The following is an 18,555-nucleotide window of genomic DNA, read 5'->3' as shown; positions in this document are numbered from 1 at the left end:
AGCGTCTCTGGCAAGTTTCTTCTGCTTTGCCACACGCAGGGAAGTGTAGCGCACTCAGCCACAGATCTGTCCCCTCTATTCAACTGACTTTGAACTTCCTCCATTCCTTTCCCCCACCTCACTGACTCTTAGCCCCTATTCCACAGACTTGTACTTTACCTGGCTTTGACCTTGTTTTTAAAGTTTTATTCATTGTAATAATGCACCAGTGGCATGGTGGCAACACTGTCGCCTCACAGCAAGAAGGTCCCGGGTTCGATTCTCGCTGCGTGTCCTCCACCATGCCTTCATTGTCTTTCTGGGGCCTTTCTGTATGGAGTTTGCATGTTCACCTGGGGTATCTTCCGTAAAAACATGCAAGAAGATCACCACCTGACCAATGGTGACGGCGAAGATGGGTCCCCTGGTCTGCCGCGGAGGAGGGACGACCAGGATGGGTGAAATGCGGAGGACAAATTTCACCTCGTGTGCAGTATGTGCATGTGTGACCCCCGATTCCTCTAAAGATTGTTATCTTCCAAATATTCAGCCTGTTGTCCTTTGCCCACTGTTGGTCAATCCGAACTAAGTGATTTTCTGCACTATTGCCACGACACAGATCTAGCTAACGTGACGGCTAGCTAATGTTGCGAACCACACAGCTTCAAAAACACCACACGCTTTGTTCAGCTCTCGAGTTTTACTTTGAATTATTCTGTCAAAATTCAGTGATTAAAGTCTATTGATCGGTATCTGTGACTTGAATGTTGGCTTACAGTATTAGTCAAAGTTAATGAATTAAAAAAATGAAATAATGATTGTCATTGGCACAAACTATAGGGCTAGTTGAACTTACTTGCAGACTGGGTAAAGGCAATATGTCAAATAATGGTCATTGATTGTTAGTAACTTTTAAATCTTGAAGCAAAAGTTGTGCTTAGAAAATGTCTTTTGTTGTTTCAGGAAAAAGCATGCATGTCACCTTAAAGAATTTGTAGAGCTGATATTAACAAAGAGAAAGGGGGCCCCTGTGACTCCATCCACCAGCAGGCAGACCACATTAGTGAACATCAGGACTGTGTCTCAGACATCCATTGACAAAGCTGTCGTGAAATAGTGTGGTCCAATGGCTCCATCTGTTCTGTGTTGTTGAACAAGAACCATTTTAGAGTTTTTGTAAAGGAACTGCTGCCCAATGCAAGATGTCTTGGCTTACCCTACACACCATGATTGATGAAACCAAAGGAATGAAGATGGCAGTGACTGAGGCCATGAAAGGAGTCAGCCATCCCCTCCAACTGCTGGTCTGTCAGAAGCCAGAGCTTCATTGGTGTTACTACCCACTGAATCGACCCTGATGGTCTCAAAAGACGCTCAGCAGCTACGGGCTGCAAACAGCTGAGTGGTTTGGACACATCTGATCCATTCTGAGTGAGAAATTCAGGGGAAGATTCTGAGAGCAACAGCAGACAACATCTGGTCAAGACACACAAATGCTTGGAAAGACAGGGTTGAGGTGAGGACACCTAAATCCCACAGAATGAACCTTTAAGGGCTTGAATGTAAATAAAATGATGTACGTTTTTTTCATCCTTACTGAACATAATGTCTTGCATGTCTCTAGAACTGTTGATGTGTTTGCCCACTGTTTCTGTTTCACATTAGCTGGGTTTCCATCCAAATGCGCTGCAAATTTTAACCAAAATTTGAGAAAATGTCAAAAGAAATTGAGAATCAATACTTCTTTCCTTCCATTACTCTTATGTGATTATTGGTTTATCAAGATAAGCAGTAGCTGATGTCAACCCTCTTGTCAGAAAACCATTATACCATCACAGAAAAAGAGGATGTAACAAGATGATGTAAACAAAAGAGCACCAGTCAAACCTCAAACGGTGATAAAAAATACAGAAGATACGATGGAAATATGACATTTCCATTTGTTTCATGTATTGATGTGAGGAAGGTTATATCAGAAATACATTTGTGAATCCTTCTGTCTACACGTGACTGCAGTTGTGTCAAGCACATGACAGCTCCAAACAGCTGGACGGATACTTGGCCTGTTCAGCAGATCACATGGACTTGCTGAAAAGTTTCCCAGCTGTGTGCAAGCTGTCCCTGAAGCTGAACACACCTTTACCTGCCTCAGTGGTCTCTGAAAGGCATTTCACAACTTGTCTTCAGGCCAAGAAGAGCAAGACTGAATTCTTACAATTTGAACACCAACTTCCTTTTAAGATGAACAGCAAAATTTTCAGTTTCAAGTCGACTGTAAGGAAAGGAAGTAAGGAAGGAGGAAGGGAGGAAGAATGGGAGGGAAGAAAAAACTGGATTTTGTTTAAATTGTGGAAGTTGTGAAGACCTCACTTTGTAATGAAAGCTTCATTTTTAAGGTGGTGTACATTCCTAAAAGAAAAAAAAAAATTCTTAAAATTTCTGATCTCACGATTTGTTATTAAGAACATTTACTTGTATTTTTACTTTTAATACTTAAGTGTTTTTAACATCAGAAAATCATTTTTAATACTGAATAACAGTAAACATCAGACACTTTCAGACTTTTACTCTAGTAATTTTCTAATGGGTGACTCTAACTTCTACCAAAGTCATTTTCTGGTAAAATATTTCTACTTTTACTCAAGTGTGGCTTTCAGGTACTTCATCCACCACTGATCACAATAATGAACAACATTTCATGTAACCATCTACCTGAAGAACTGAGGGAAGAGGTGCACCATTTCTACTGAAGTGCCGATTTTCAGACAGAAATCAAAGACAGCCACACATTCATCACTCCATCTTAATCTTGATGAAGGCAGTGTAACGAAATGTTTATCTCTAAAATGTGAAATAAAAAATATTGCAGTGGAGTTATGAAAGCTTCCACTCACAGAACAATAAAAGCAAAGACAGAGCAGAGAAGAATGACGAAGAGAGAAAAGAAGAAACATTGCCAACAGATAGTCGGGTGTTGGGGAAATGTTGAGGGAGATGTGACTGGACTAAATGTAAATGACTCATTGATCGTTTAGCTGAGGCAAGCAGAGACCCTGCTCCTATTGATCCGCTCAAGGCCAAGGGCAGGATGAAGCTGACAACTCAAACACTGACCTCTGATGCCTTGACCTTGGCCTAAAGCCAGAAAACTGCCCTTTAGCCTTCATTATGTGACCTTTGGCCTCCAGAGGGGGGCCCAGATGTGACCTGTGCCCAGATGTGAGCATGTCCAGAGAGGAAGACGGAGGTTAAAATAAGTCAAAAGGGTTCATATGAATGCTACTCCACCTGAGAGGTGTAACCACAGTTTGAGAGAGAGAGAGAGAGAGAGAGAGAGAGAGAGAGAGAGAGAGAGAGAGGGCACAAAGAAGCGATGAAGTAAGAATATTTTCTACTCTCTTAAGAAGCAGTTGTAAGGTTACAAAGAGCTCAGTGGGATTGATCTGGTAATTTAATTACATCAGCATGCTCTAAACACCCATATACAAGCAGACCATGGGTGTAGATCACAGTATCAGGCAGCTTTTTCTTCCTTTGTGTTAATATACCATAGAGGACGACTTTTTTAAAATATCTCTCTGAATTCAGGCTTGGCTGCATGATACCAATTCCTGCTGCTGCAATACTATAGGATTTCATACAGTACATTTCCAAATTGAGGGTTTAAGGATAGCGAGTGTCGTATGCTGTTCAGACTGTGATATTGGGCTTTGACTTGACTAATTCAAATAAACACACAGATAAAATTAACAGGAACAAACAGACAGAAGTATGATGTATCCTGTGTGTGTCCATATTCCGTGTAAGTACAATCAGATTTTAAGCAGTATCAAAGCACAGGACTTTTACAAGAGCTTTTATTAATGTGCCTGCTTCAAATCTTCTCTTTGGAATAATGCATTTCAAAAGTCTCAGTGGCTCTTTTATACAGACTGAAGTGTTGCAAGAAACTGTGTAAACTAGATTTAGACTGCATTCTCAGCTACATAGTACACTTTCAATTTAATTGCCGCTATACCTTTTACAAAGCATTACTTCAGAATCCTTGGTATATAAAATAACACCACTAGACCATTAAATGTGTCACTTGCTTTGTGGAACATTTTTGTCATATATAAGGGCTTATCATCATTTCAGCTGTATACGTATGACTGATATCTTGCCAGTAGCTTCATCACTCTCTCACTGGACTCTTTCACAGAGTAAAATTACAGTAGTTGAACCAATCAGGTCACAGTGCTGATGTGTTAAATAACTCAAGTATAACAAATAGAAAAATCAGCAAGAAAATGATATACATGCCATCTTCTGAGCATAACTGACAGCCAGGTGCTCCTAGTCCAATTCCTCTGTGTGTGAGCACTGCAGCTAATGTTAAAATATGTCTGTATAGAGCACTTGAAAATATTTTAATGGCTTAGTTTCCTCTGTCTCTGGTAATGTCACTGCAGTCTGTTAGCTTAGCTTAGCATAAAGACTAAAACAGGAGAATAGTAGAGAATAGGCCTGGCTCATCTGTCCAGCGGGAACAAGATCTGCCATCAGCTCTAAGGCTCACTCAAAATTTGGACACTCAATTAAACTGCCAGAGGGTAAGTACAGTGCACTATATGGTAAACAGGGAGTGATTTAGACACAGCCCAGGAAGTTAGTATGGCCGGCCAAGAAAGAGTTCGTCACATAACCCTGCATAAAACCACAAGCACTTTTTATGCTTCACTTTTAGTACCAATCAAACAAACAAGATGTCAATAAGTGAGCTTTAGAGGTGCTGATATACGCAGATTTTGTTACCGCTGGACAGCAGCAGGCTAGCTATTGTCTTTGTGCTAAGCTAAGCTAACTATTGGCCAGCGGTAGCTTCCTACTGAACATACGGACATGAGAGTGGTATGAAGACCAGACTCAGCCAGACACAAAATCAAGTCCCCATAACTTAAATCATTAAATTCTACTGTTAAGACTGTTAAGATGAGGGTAAGATCGGGGTAAGTCTGCAGGAAAAGAATATAAGTCTATGTAATGTCCTGAAAAGTGATGAAAACTTAACGTGTGTGCTTGTGTGTGTGAGAGTGTGTGTGTATGCGCAAAGGGTTTGTGGGGGGTGGGGTGGGGGGGTTGAGTGCATTGATCATTACCACCAGCCTCATTGGCCAAGTGGAGGAACACCTGAGCCTCTCATAAATCAATAATGACATTAATAGAGGACGAATTGGTGTGAAACAGAGAGATGATAAGCACGTAACATCAGGAAATGTATTTCAGTTAGTGAAATTACACACTAACAATCTGCACTTTGATTATGATGAGGCTCACTGCATGTGGTATAAGGCAATAATGACTGAAGCAATTAACTCAACGGATCTTTCTCGCAACACCTGCAGCACGGGAGCTCAATCACATTTCTTTTTTCAAAACACAACAAGGAAAAATTTCCATACTACTAATTGTCTTGCTACATGGTCCTGGCGTATTTAAGCCTTCATACTGTAAGTTCACAGCCCCGTCCCATCTCCAGTCGCTCCACATTGTGCTTATTGCCTTTATCAATCTACCGGAGCCCAGAACAAAGACCTTCGTGTTCAAACAGCAATTACTCTCTCATCTCCTGAGGCATCAGCACAGGCCTAATTGGATTTAAATGAACCCCCAAAATTCCCTTTGTTACAGCAAATAATATGCAAGGCTTTTTAATTAAGATCCGATACAAGCCCACGTGGAGGGTCTGCAGTTGCTTTCATGTCCTGCTCTTCAAATACAGGCTGGAGCTTGCGTGGCGGACAGTGGTACAGAGTTTGGCTCAGCGGGAGGTTGCATGTCGTGGTAGCGTGTGTGTGTGTGTGTGTGTTGTGCATGTGTGTTCTCTACCAAGAGAGGAGGTTCGGTTAATTAAAAGAGGTCTAATGTGATTGATGAACTTCTTTCAGAACTGTGAAGACAAGTTATTTTATGTTGCACCTCAACTTTGGATGGTAGCCTGATCAAAACATGTTTTAAGTGTGTATTAGAAGAAGCTATATGAGATGAAAGGGAACTAAATAGTAAATTCTATGACACATAGTTCTTCTATGGACTTTAGAGTTAGAGAAGTATACCTCACCTGCAGAATCCTTCTCATCCAAACTGGATATACTGGATGTCTTTGAATATTTTTGTAGTTGATGAATCACCCTGTAGTAATGTAATGATGGTGGGAATTATAGCCACAACACCAAAAAAAAGTCTCAATTTACAGACTATTTTTTATTTAGATGGTTAATTTTGGGTCATTTGTCCTGGAGGAGGAGGGTCACAGCAAGTTTACAGTGACTGAACACAACTCTGTACTCCACTGTTCTGCACTGGGCTTGTGTAATACCCTATTTTTTTGTTGGTGATAATTCTCTGCGTTTGTCGCTATCCAAACAATCCCTTTCACATAAAAAAATGTCACATGATCCACTGTTGAAATTGATTATAGAAGCTTTAAAGAATTAAATTCCATCTATCTACGTCTATAGTTTCCACAGTGAATCACAGTGAAGTAATTGTATCTCTTACTTTGTCAGGAATGGGCAGAAAAGTGTTAATTCTAACCAGTATGTGCATCTCAGGCATAATTCAAAGTTGTGACATGTGGTTAACAGATGCTCCAGCACACAAAGGATCCTTTGCCTTTGGCAAAGGTGCACGGACAGAGTGAAATGTGCTGAGTCTGGAGTAGAAGTGCCAGCCTTTACACTTGGACGCTACATTGACAGTGATCATTTGATGCTTCAAAAGTCATTAGACTGCAACTAGACAATGTTCTCTCAATGGATCACAGTGTCAGGAGGGATACAATTGATTGATTGATCTGCTGCTCATGTCCCTTTGGAGTACGCAGCTGCAAAAGAGGGGCTGGAGCAGGAAGTCATCAGTCAGCCAATCAGTGCCATGAGACATTCAACCTTTGACTTCATTGTTTTCTTGAGTCAGCTTTGGCCAATTGCGTTGAAAGCTTCAGGACAGAGGACAAACAAGAAACTCTGCGCAGAGTTCAATGACATTTTCAGGTTTTACTGTTTTGAGATTTGTCTGTTTGCTGTTACTGTGGCATGACCTCCAGTTTTATTGTAAAACCCAGATTCACAAAAAGTTGGGTTGCAATCATTTACAAGTGTACTGTTTCCTGCTAACAAAGTGTTTCCCTTTCATCCCCAATCATGATACTCTCACCTGTTACCAATCAACCTGTTTACCTGTGGAATGTTCCAAACAGGTGTTTTTGGAGCATTCCACCACTTTTCCAGTCTTTTGTTGTTCCTGTCCCAACTTGTTTGAAACGTGTTGCTGCATCAGGATAAGTGCGGCTGTAAGACCACCATAGTTCATGAAACCCATCACAATAAATGTATGGATTGACTTCCCCCTTGCCTCTGTGAATTGGCAGAGGAGGTAATGATTGATGATTGAAGAGTGGGGAAATCTTTTTTTTTTGCTGATAGCAGAACCGTCTTTCTCAGTAACTCTGCACACAATTTAGGTCATTTCCATTACCTCAGCTGAGACTTTGGAAGATAATGATAAAGTGCTGACTGGAATACATATTCACCCTCCACTTTCCTAATGTGTGATCCCACCTTTTCACTGAGAAAGAGGAGAAAATATTACGTTTAGCTAAGAAAATATTAGCCAGCCAGCATGCGGTAAGCAGTGTTGGAAATTGCCGTTTTTCTATACGACGGAGTGACTTCATTACATGTGCAAGCAAATTTATATTCACAGTTCTGACCTGTGTGAACATTAAAGATTTGAAGAGCAAAGCCAATTACAAGAGTCGCTCTATAATCATGGACCACGCTTGTGTGTGTGTTTAAGTGCATAGAAGTATTTGTGACAAAGATGGAGCTTTAGGTTTGTGGCTGTTCTGCTGGTACAGAGAGGTGAGTGTGGCGTTACAGCTGAAACTGTGTATTGAGAGGCTGATCAAGAGTGAATGGAGCTGTGAGACTTTCAGTACTTCTCATTTCTCTCCCTTTTCAAGTCTGGAGAATTTGGCTCTTATTCCATAAGGTAAAGTCGAACAGTTCCATGTGGTTTGTGAGTGAATTAATCATGATGATTAATTGGCTTTCAAGTTAAATATCCAGTGAGCGATGTCAGGCTGCCAGACATCAGGGCTAAATTGACAGGCCTTTAAGGAGAAGCAGATTGATTTACACAGCAGCTAATGAATCCCCCTCGACCCTGAAGGGGAGGAAAGGTAAACAAGTCTTTTCTTTTCCTTCCTCCCATATGCCTTATTGGAGCATACTTTGCTTTCTGTGTTGGAAGCAAACCTAGTTTAGAGACTCTGAGAATAAATTCCCCTTTTTCTATTGTTTTTCCACTGTGATAACAGGAGAGCTAGAACAGACTGATAAAACGTGTCTGTTTGTCAGTGTTTCACTGTGCTTATGCAACATGTCGATGGATGGCAACGCTGGTTCAGGCTGAAACATCTTACATTTTACAGACATTCATGGTCTTAACATCTACTGGATGGGTGCTGCATTCATTGTTCTCAGACACTGAATGCTAAAGGCTTTAATGGTCTGCTGACCTTTTCTGTAGCACCACCATGAGGTTGACATCAGTGGCTCTGTGTGAAATATCTTAGTATCTATTGAATAAATTGCCTTGAAATTTGGTCTACATTAGACATTCAAGCCCCACTCAGGATTAAGCGTAATAACTTTGTTGATGGTCTGATGCTTCATTTACTATCATCAGGTCAAAATTTAAATTTTTCCAATACTTACCAATACTTGTTTATGTCCAAGCACCTGCAAAACTAGCATTCCCATTTTGCATATTTAGTGCTAATCGGCAAATGGTGAATATGGTAAACATTACACCTGCCAAACATTAGTATTATGTGAGCTATGCTCAGGAGGCTGGAGGTTTTAGACCCAGACAAACTGAATGTTATATATGTGTATACATGTCTGTTTAGCTGTCCTAATCAATAGGTCATCTGCAGATTATCAGCACATAGATCTGAAGCTGGATAATATGATGGTGGTGAATGACCTGTAGCAGGTATTTCACTCTGGTGTGGCCTGACAGGTGTCGAGTAACCACAGAGAATCTGATTTGAGCTGCTGTTCTGTGTCTCTATACTGGTTAGTCAGCCCAGTGAATAACAGACTGTGGCCACAGTGGTCAGCTGTGAACGTGTGGAAGAGAATATTCTGAATTATGTTATGACAAAATCACAGAGGTGAGATGAACATATTGAGATTTAGATTGCATGTGGTCTGTAGAACAGTAAGGTGTACTCCCACAGTCCCAGCGTGCACATTGGTCTCTTGAATGTACAAAGGCAAAATCAAAATTACTTGGTAAAATGCTGTCATTAACTGGTAAATGAACAAATTCAGCCCTTCAGTGTACCAAATCACGTAGATTTCCATTGATTTAGAGAACTTAAAATGTGATTGGTGTTTGAGCCCAAGAGCATTTCACACCAATCCCAGGGTGAGTGAATCTGCCATGTCTGTACTTCGTAAAAGTAAAGATTCTATCACAAATTAGTGCCATATTTCACCAAACACAGAGGTCATGTGATAATATTAGTCGTATGCGAATCAGCAGCTCTGTGATTTGGGGTTGCACTTTTTACTTTAACTTCTTTTCTGCCTCTTTTTTCCGGCAGAGCTGAAAAACATGCAGCTGGATACCAACCCAGTCAGGTGTTGTAGCATCTATTTGTCAGCATCCGCCATCCCAGTACATTAAGTTAGTGTTTAGGTGCTGTGTATATACTGTCTATGGCTTAGCTGTCTCATCTCGTTATACAAACAGATGAGAGGCAAGAGATGCTCATAAACTTAAAATCTGATGTGATCTGAGAAAAAGTGCTCCCAAAAGTTGTGAGCAGTGCTGGAGCATCGAACAGAAGGACAGTAGAAGTTGCAGACTTTGAAGCATTCCCCCTAAAATAATGCCCATCAGACAAACATCTCCTCTATTTTGAAGATCAGCGGCAGAGAGCAGGACTCTGAAGTAACTTTGGGTGTTCTTTAACAAAACAAAGCATCAACACAACCTTCTGATTTATGAAGGAGCTCTAAATGTTCTGACAGGATTTCTTTCCCCAATCAGTTCAGATTTACCTATTGTTGTCTCCTGCAAAGCTTTTGTCCACCTTTGAATAACTGTGACAGTCTGTGTTGAGGTGATAGATTTGCTTCATAGGTATTAAAACAATCTGTGCAGACAGTGTTAGGCAATAGACTGGAGATGTCACTTTGTTCTGTTGTGTGCTGCTGTGTGCTTTTGTTCTTGTGGAAGCATCTTTGTCACTTTGAGTGGGGGAGTGCTTATGAGAGGGAAGAGTGCTTCTTCTTTACTTAACTTACCATTTTGAAATATACTCATATGTACTCATATATAAGTTAGGTAAGACTGTATGGACAAATCAACCTACTCAGGGCAGGGGCCTGGACAAAAATGAGTTTGTGAGGCTCTGGTTCCTCCCACTCTGTGCAATGTGTTCACCTTATCTGATGTTGTGATACAACTTGATCTCAGGTTTACTGTGTGGTAATTTGACTAAACTAATTTATTAAGGGTATGCAGTGTATTTACTCAAACCCAAAAGAACAAAGGTATTCCAACTCGATTTTGACACCGCGACAAATCAGTTTGTGAAGATCCAAACAGTTGATGCACAGAGATGCTGGACTTTTGTGGACCCTTCGATTCAGTGAACCCAGTGCAATTTCCCACTGTTGTTAATCCACCTTTGGATCAGTGACAGGAGATCTCAACCCTTTGCTGCTGAGGACATGATGCTTTCTGTCACTCTGGCACTGGCACCAATCAACTCCATCCTGGAGCTCTCTGAATGTTCTCACTGTTACAAAGAAAACAACACAATTCATCTGTGTGTTTTAGTGAATCATGTGGTTTGAGAAGTTTGCACCCCATTTACACCTGGTATTAAAATGGGATCTGTGTTCACGTATGTTATCCAGTCATAAGTGATCTGATCTTGCCTCTGTGTGTTCACTTGGTGTTTTTAACGTGCTGTCATTATCCTCACTGAGATCAGATCTCTGCCCTCCAGAGCGAAACCTGTGCAGGTAATTTGAAATGCTGGAAAATCAGACTCAGACTCTATTAAAAATCAGAGCATTTTGTGAGTTGTAGGTTTTAGGGAAACTTTGCAAAATGCTGCTAGAACATTTTTTTTAATCATTTGGCCCCTCTTGTTAATTTGCCAAATATAATACATCAGCTCATCCCTTTCTTTGCATTAAAAACATTGTGTTTGTTTGTTCCAGTGTGCAGGTCACTCACTAGACACTAGATAAAATATGCCTGGTTAACAGCAGACCAGCTGCACAGATGAGTGCAATGCAAACGGTCACATGCAGTTATTTCTTACAGTCTATCATTTTACTGAATAATGCATCTTCTGGTGCATTCCCACTTGCCCACTCTCTAAATTTCAGCAACAACTGATTTTTTATGTCAGTTAAAAACAAATCTGTATCAATGTTATGTTGTGTATGGATACCAGCACCTCTGTGTTTACGCCTTCTTGAGGTCTGAACACAATGTGAGCCAGAGCACTTCCAGGTGTGATCAGGCAGATCTGGTCACATTCCAATAATGATGCATTAACACCTTCCTTAACCAGGTAACATGTCCAGAAACAGATTGTGCTTTAATAGTAGGTGTAAATGAGGTGTAACTGCTGAAACGCTAGCCAGCCGGTAACATGCTAATGCAGTCAGTCATATGTCCTTACTGGGCCATCTACGTCCCCAGGCAAGTTGAAAGGGAAGGCGTGCTAACTGTCAGGACAATTAAGATACATTTGTACCATTGATTCACGTGTCTGTAACTGTCTGTAAACCATATTTTGTGGATCAATTTATACTCCACCAGAGGAAGTTAAATAAGAATGGATGATGCAGATCAGCTAATAAGCTATGATAGCTTCTGGCATTTTAAACTCTCCAACTCTGGGTTTACTTAAGGGTCAGCACTGTCAGGAAAGTTTGCAAGTGGTCAATGGTGCAAACTTGCGCATCAAAGTTTGAGCGAAGTTGAACTCCAAATATTTTCCCAGATTTACCTTGGGCGAATCCACTGATTGCTGCAACACCACTGACATTCAGTGATTTCGCTGCAAACTTCAGCTGCTTTAAATGCTGGTCTAATTGGGCTTTACGCTATTTTTCAGTCACCGGCATCCATTGATATCAAAGGTGGCCAACCTAAATGATCTCCTCCACATTTATTCTTTCATTTCTTGACAAACCTTCAGTTGGTTTTGCTTCTATATTGTTTACTTTACAGCAAAAATTCATCATTTCCTTAATGCATCCTCTCGCCAGTGCTGCACTGAAAGGTCACGGCTGGTGAAAAGCAGAGGCTGGAGTACTAGCTGTGTTTTGATGTTCAGTGCTACCTATTCCCTTTCTCTAACCCCCCTGAGCTCCTCTGATCTACTCTGCAGCTCATTAAAACACCCTCTCCACCTCCGCATTAGCATCAGAGTCATGGTCAGACTGCTTTGTGTTATAAGGGTGGAAAACAATATCAATAACAACAACAAAAACAATAGTAGCCTTTGGTCCAGGGAGGAGAGGAGGAGAAAGGTCTTTGATAATGTACATCAAAGAGAGATGCTGAAGTAGGCTGTGTTTTCATTGCGTGCATGCCAAGGTCGTCTCTGATCCCGCTCGTGTGGTGTTAGCGCTCGGGGCCAGCCTGATGGCGCAAGGTGAGCTGCTGGGTCTGCAGGACACGTTCTCAAGGATGGGAAGTCAAACATTTCAAACAACAAAAGCCTGTCAGAGGTTACAGTTGTGGCCCTCGATTGACACTGATTTCCTCTGTCTGCACACATGCAAGAGTGTTTGTATGTGTGTTTCAAGTCTTGGAATCTTGAAATGTCTGCAGTGAAGAGGTTTGAGACCACAACTACCTGTAACACTTTGAATCTTTGTACAGCAGCTGCTTGAATTAGAGTTTCCAATGAAGGTCTCTGGAAAGTGCAGCATAAAGAATGGAAAAATACAGAAGCTTTTGGTTTACTGTTCCACACATCCACAACACTGATCAGGGCCCTTTGAACTGGGGATCTCCTCTTCCCTCATGAAACGGCAACTCTTTCACGAAGACCCCTACTCTGAGTTGTTGTTGCACTTGTAGATGCTAATAAATTGTTAATAAATGTATTTTGTTCCAGACGTTCTGCAGCTGTTTGCCAGAAGGTAAGGTGTTGAACAGTCCAACAATGGAGTCCTCCTTATGAAGTAAATCATGTCAAAAGACAACAAAACATATTATGTTAATCAAATTGATTTTCAGTAATCTGGCAATCCAAAGGTTGAGAGAACAGTCCCAACTCAAGGTGCACTAACTAGCTGTTTCTACAGTTTTCAACTGTATGCCATGGTCTTCATCAGCAGTACAACCCTGATTCCAAAAAAAAAATGAAATTCCCGTTCATTGATAACGTTTGTTAAAATTTTGAGGACTTGTCGACTGTGTTGGTCTCAAAGTGAATCATTGAAAGTTCATTCTTGAGCAGTGAACCCCAAATCAAGGTCCACTTACCTGTTTTTGTACAAAATTCAATTTGTTTTAAACACTATATGACCTTTATACTGTAGAATATATTGTATATTCCACATTTTGTTATCATAAATTCTTATTTCAAACTTATTGTTGTGGTATTTTCTACAACCTTGTATACTTTGACTGTTATGCACCATCAAGGTAGATTCTTTGTATGTGAACACCTACTTCACAATAAACCTGATTCTGATTCAACCATATAACATTGTCTTTATTAGTGGGGGCATTTGAAAATGGATCTGCTGAAAGCATGTGCCTCAGGTCGTACTGTATAATTGTTACTGATATATGAAACATTAATAGATGATTTCGAAACCATTAATAAAGAAGTTGGAGACAGTTTGTAAAATGGGCCTTATTAGAACACAGCGCCTCACTCACATAATGGATCGTCTGTGTCACTTTGACTGACCATACTGAAAAAAATGTGCACTGTTAGTGATTTAGGGCCCTTTGCATAAATGCATAACATAAAAAAGAAAATATCTTTCATTTTCCAAACCTTCATCAGCGCTGAAATTAATCAGTCAGTCTGCATGTTGTCCTTCAGCAAAACACTAAATGTGTCACTTTGACAAGAAGTTAAAATTGTCACGAGACCAAAAATAGCTTTTTTAGCTTGTACCCTCCAGGAGTACGTGAAGGCAGTTGTAACTCTTGAAGTGCGCAGTGTCGATGTGAAACTCCCCTCACTGTGCAGCGAATAAGTGTTAATTCCAAAGCTGCACACCACCATTAACATGCTGTGTTTAGGGGTATTCTTTGCATTAATTTAATTAGCTTCCTCTGTAAGGTGTCTGGATTGATGCCTCAGCTGATTCACGACACACCACTTACTGCTGATAGATTCACAGTATCATCAACATGTTCAAGAGTGTTCTTTTGTTACGCTGTTCTCAAACTGCTCAGATGATTCAAACATAATGGAACAAAAAAGTTATTATAAATTCAGCCACTTGTTCTCGCCCCTGTTGAATAATCACGCATTGGTTTTTATTTGAACTCTGGTTTATAATGTGGGTACACTGTGCGGCTCTTTGAGCGCTGTCCCAGAGGAATCAAATTGATAATCCATAATTTGATAGACTAATACATTAGAAACACTTCAACTATTAGACCTGCTCTGCAGTTATCGTCTGTGTGCCGCAGTGTAACAGGAGCACGGTATCATGAATCAAAATGCCACAAACCATTCTGCCACTTGTATCAGAAGACACTTAGTATTTCAGTATCTGATACTTCCTTGTTTTCCTCCAAACCCACCTGAGAAATCGTCTTAACTACAGAGAGCCTTTATAACCATGTGGACCTCGGTGGGAGCTTCAGAGAGAAATCTGTCCATTCATGAAAAGCGCACGGCCAGCCAGACTCAGCCTTCAGGGACACCCGCTGTTTGACTTGGCTCAGGACTGGGCCTGGGTACAGGGCTACAGTTGTCTGTAGCCACAGGCTGCAGAGCTGCAGGTATTTCCTGACTAAATTTCTCTGTCATACTGTTTGCAGTCGTTTTCGAAGGACGGCATGGGAACTCTAGAGAGAGAACATGGGTAAAAACGCGTTAGATGCCATGGTGGGAAGACACAAATACAACTACAAATGCTTTCCCAATGTCATTTTTTATACTTCAGTTCGTGAGCCTCGGTAAAAGCTAAAAGGAAATTAAAAACTCGCAGGCTTCCTTTCCTTTAACCCACTTCCATGTCTTATTTTTTTGCAGCCATATAAGCACTATATTTCTCGATTAGGCCGTGACTTTATCTGAATGCTCTAAACCCCATGAGTCTCATCTTTTCTCAATTTCCTCTGTTTTTCTTCTATGACAGGCCAGATGTTTCTCTTCTCTCCCCGCATTTTGTTTAGTTTAGCATAAATATTCAGCAAAGACGTCTGCTTGTAACAGGCCCTCATTCCAAGAACGTCTTTCACCATTATGTTAATGCACATAGACACTTAGAAACGGGCAAATTTCAGGCACCTGCAAGCACCTGTGTACACACGCAAACAGGAAACATAGAGTTGAGTGATGTCTTTGTATCATTTCCCGGCTGTATTCTCTGTGCTGTTCCTTGTCACTCTGGCCTCTTTCCAATGATCCACTGGGATTAATGAATGTAATTTTCACACATTAACTTCCACCTATTCATACATAATGGGCTGCACCACAAAAGTGTTTAAGCAGTGCATCTGTCCGCTGGGTATCACCATATAAGTCACAGCAGGGCTTAGTAACTGTCTATCGTTCCAGTATGGTAAACACAACTCTTTTCTTTCCTTTTACTATCCCTTCTGCGATGAGTACTTCTACCACATCAAGTGCAGTTTTGCTGCTATCCCAGCAAACTTTTCACGCCTGATGAATCATCCTTAAGCTCAGTTACTGACTGAAGGGCAATTTAAAACGGCACATCACAGCGCGTTCAGACATGTGGCCAAACCTCTGAGAGATCTGCCTTTAAATTTGAATATCATTGGCCATGTTTGTCGCATATTTCTCCATCTCTGTGAATGAGGACTGAGGAAATGGATATACTTTGATCACTTCCCCTGCATGGCCTGTTTTTCCCCCGCTCTCCCGGCTACCGCACTTTGTCTCTCCTCGTGTCTCTCCCTCTTCTCCGCGGCTGCCTCTGCTTCTGATTTGAACACGCAGCAGGGGGTTATGGGTAGAGACTCACGCTGTGAAGGATCTCTCTGACTCAGGGAGAGCTGAAGGTCAAACACACTCATGATCAGAACCACAGGATGACACTGAAGAGGTGGAATATAAAGAGTGCAGGGATGAAAGCCACGAGAGAGAAGTTCTGTTCTCGCAGCGGTGTTTCCAGTGTGGACAGACAACCCAGTACAGTTCATTCAGTAAATACCACATTGTATGATCCACCTGAACTTATAGCTTCTACGACATACACACATAAACATACTGTATATATTACCTGATAACAGCCAAAAGCCATATAGAGTGAGATCTTGTTGTCTCTGCAAAGAATATTAATAGACCTAATAATAAATGGTCGTATTGTAGATATCAACAACAACAACAACTCCTTGTCATCCTCACAACTTAATTTTTGTTTGGTCTGCCTGGTTTGTGTTTCTCTCTCTCTGCTTAATTAGACGGACCCTTGACTGACAAAGCAAACAGAACAAGAACAAGAGCACGAACAAGAGAAAATCATCTGTTTCTTTGAACGGAAAACTCCTGGAGCCCAGATGAAGGCTTTTTTCCTTTTCTCCTTTGCAATTTTTGTTGGAAGCATTTGCATATTTCAAAAGTCTACCAAAGAAAATAGCCCAGGGGCAGAAATGGCCGATCTGCATATTGAAGACTCAACAGAGGGCGAAGAGTGGGAGAGAGAGAGAGAGAGAGAGAGGGAGAGGGAGGAGGAGAGAAAGTCTCTGTAAATAATTTGAAGATGATCTAAATGAAACAATAATGTCAATTAGCTGACGGTGTCATGCTTATTATGCCGGATTAATTGCAGGATTCACTTCAAGTAAAACTGATGATTTGCTTAGTTGTCAAGCGGTTTCACGGAGAGAGGGAGAGGGAGCAGAGAGAAAAATGTGCATCATAAGAAGGCCTCTTCACCCAGCTTCCTTCATGAATAACAAATAGAGGACCCAGTGCTGTGACCAGCCAGCACAACACATGAAAAACATTACTGCATTCCCCGACTCGTCTGGTTTTCTCTACATTGTGCTGGTAGGCTGGAAATGTGAAACACTGTGGTGCTTTTGTGAAAGCTTCTCTGTTTTTACTGTGTTTTACTGAACACAGCTCAGCAATAAACAGGTTTTATAGACAGTGGGATAAATAATAACTCATATTTTTATGTTTATAAGTTGTAAGTAGCTTTATTGATGGTTATTAAATAGTTTATTAATGATTTATAGATCCGTTAAAAGCTGTTAATAAGGTGCCACACTGAAAAACCCCTCTAGCTGCTATATCCTGTTCATGCATAATGCTCGCTTATAACAATAATTAGTCAGTAATAAAGGGTTATTACAATAATCAATCAGCACCTGTGATGTGAGGTTTATATATTGTAACTAATGGCCTTGATATGTCACATTTACAAAAGCCTTGGAGACCAGTCACAAGTCATTAATGAAGCGACGTGGAGCTTTGTGTGGCCATACAGTAGGATCAATGGGCTCGGTCAGGAGCTGCTGCGGTGCTTGAGACAGCAACATCTTTACTTTCATAGTAACCATATCTATCTATTCTTTAATGTAGATCCACTCCTCTAATGTGTTATGCATTGATCTCTGTATATCGTCTACAGCATTTTTGATTATATTGTGTCTTCGGGAACAAAACCTGGAAAGTGAAAAAAAAAAAAGCCCTTCATTAAAGTTAAAACTAAACAACACATTTTGTCTTTTGTGGTGCATAAAAACTTGCTTTGTCTTTTAGCTCTTAAGTTCATTTGGAGGCCTGCTATAAACAGAAGAATTGGACTTTGAAAAAACCCCTTTATTGATGACTCGTTAGCATTTTAAACCAAATGTCATGTTGGAGGTGACCACACCAGCACTCACGTCGTGCTTAATAAAAACTGCTCTGTAAGGCACCAGCATTTATTGACCATTAGTAAAGCCAATATGTTTCAACTTTTAAACCCTTTGGAAGTGGTGTTTTAGAAAGTCTCACTTTGGTGCTTCTTCAGGTTGGTATCTATCATTCAATGACTAACCCCTGTGCCATTTCAGATTTAAAGGGTAAAACAGCTGAATTCCAACAGTTTTTTGTTGTGTGATTTATTGTGGCATGCAGCCTGTGATGCTGTATGTAATTGTTGTATGAGTAAGTGTGTCATTGTGCTCCCTCAGAGATGAACCCCTGAGTGCCATCCCGTCCCCGCCAAAAAAAAAAGGTCCTGGATTCTCTGAGGGGATGTTACAGAACAGCCTGACCAGTTTCCATGGTTATTTCTGAAATGATACCTTGGGAGATTAAACAGTTTGAAA

Source organism: Chaetodon auriga, chromosome 13 (assembly GCF_051107435.1).
Source record: "Chaetodon auriga isolate fChaAug3 chromosome 13, fChaAug3.hap1, whole genome shotgun sequence".
In the NCBI taxonomy this organism is placed as follows: domain Eukaryota; kingdom Metazoa; phylum Chordata; class Actinopteri; order Chaetodontiformes; family Chaetodontidae; genus Chaetodon; species Chaetodon auriga.
Note: the sequence above shows the minus strand (reverse complement) of the source record.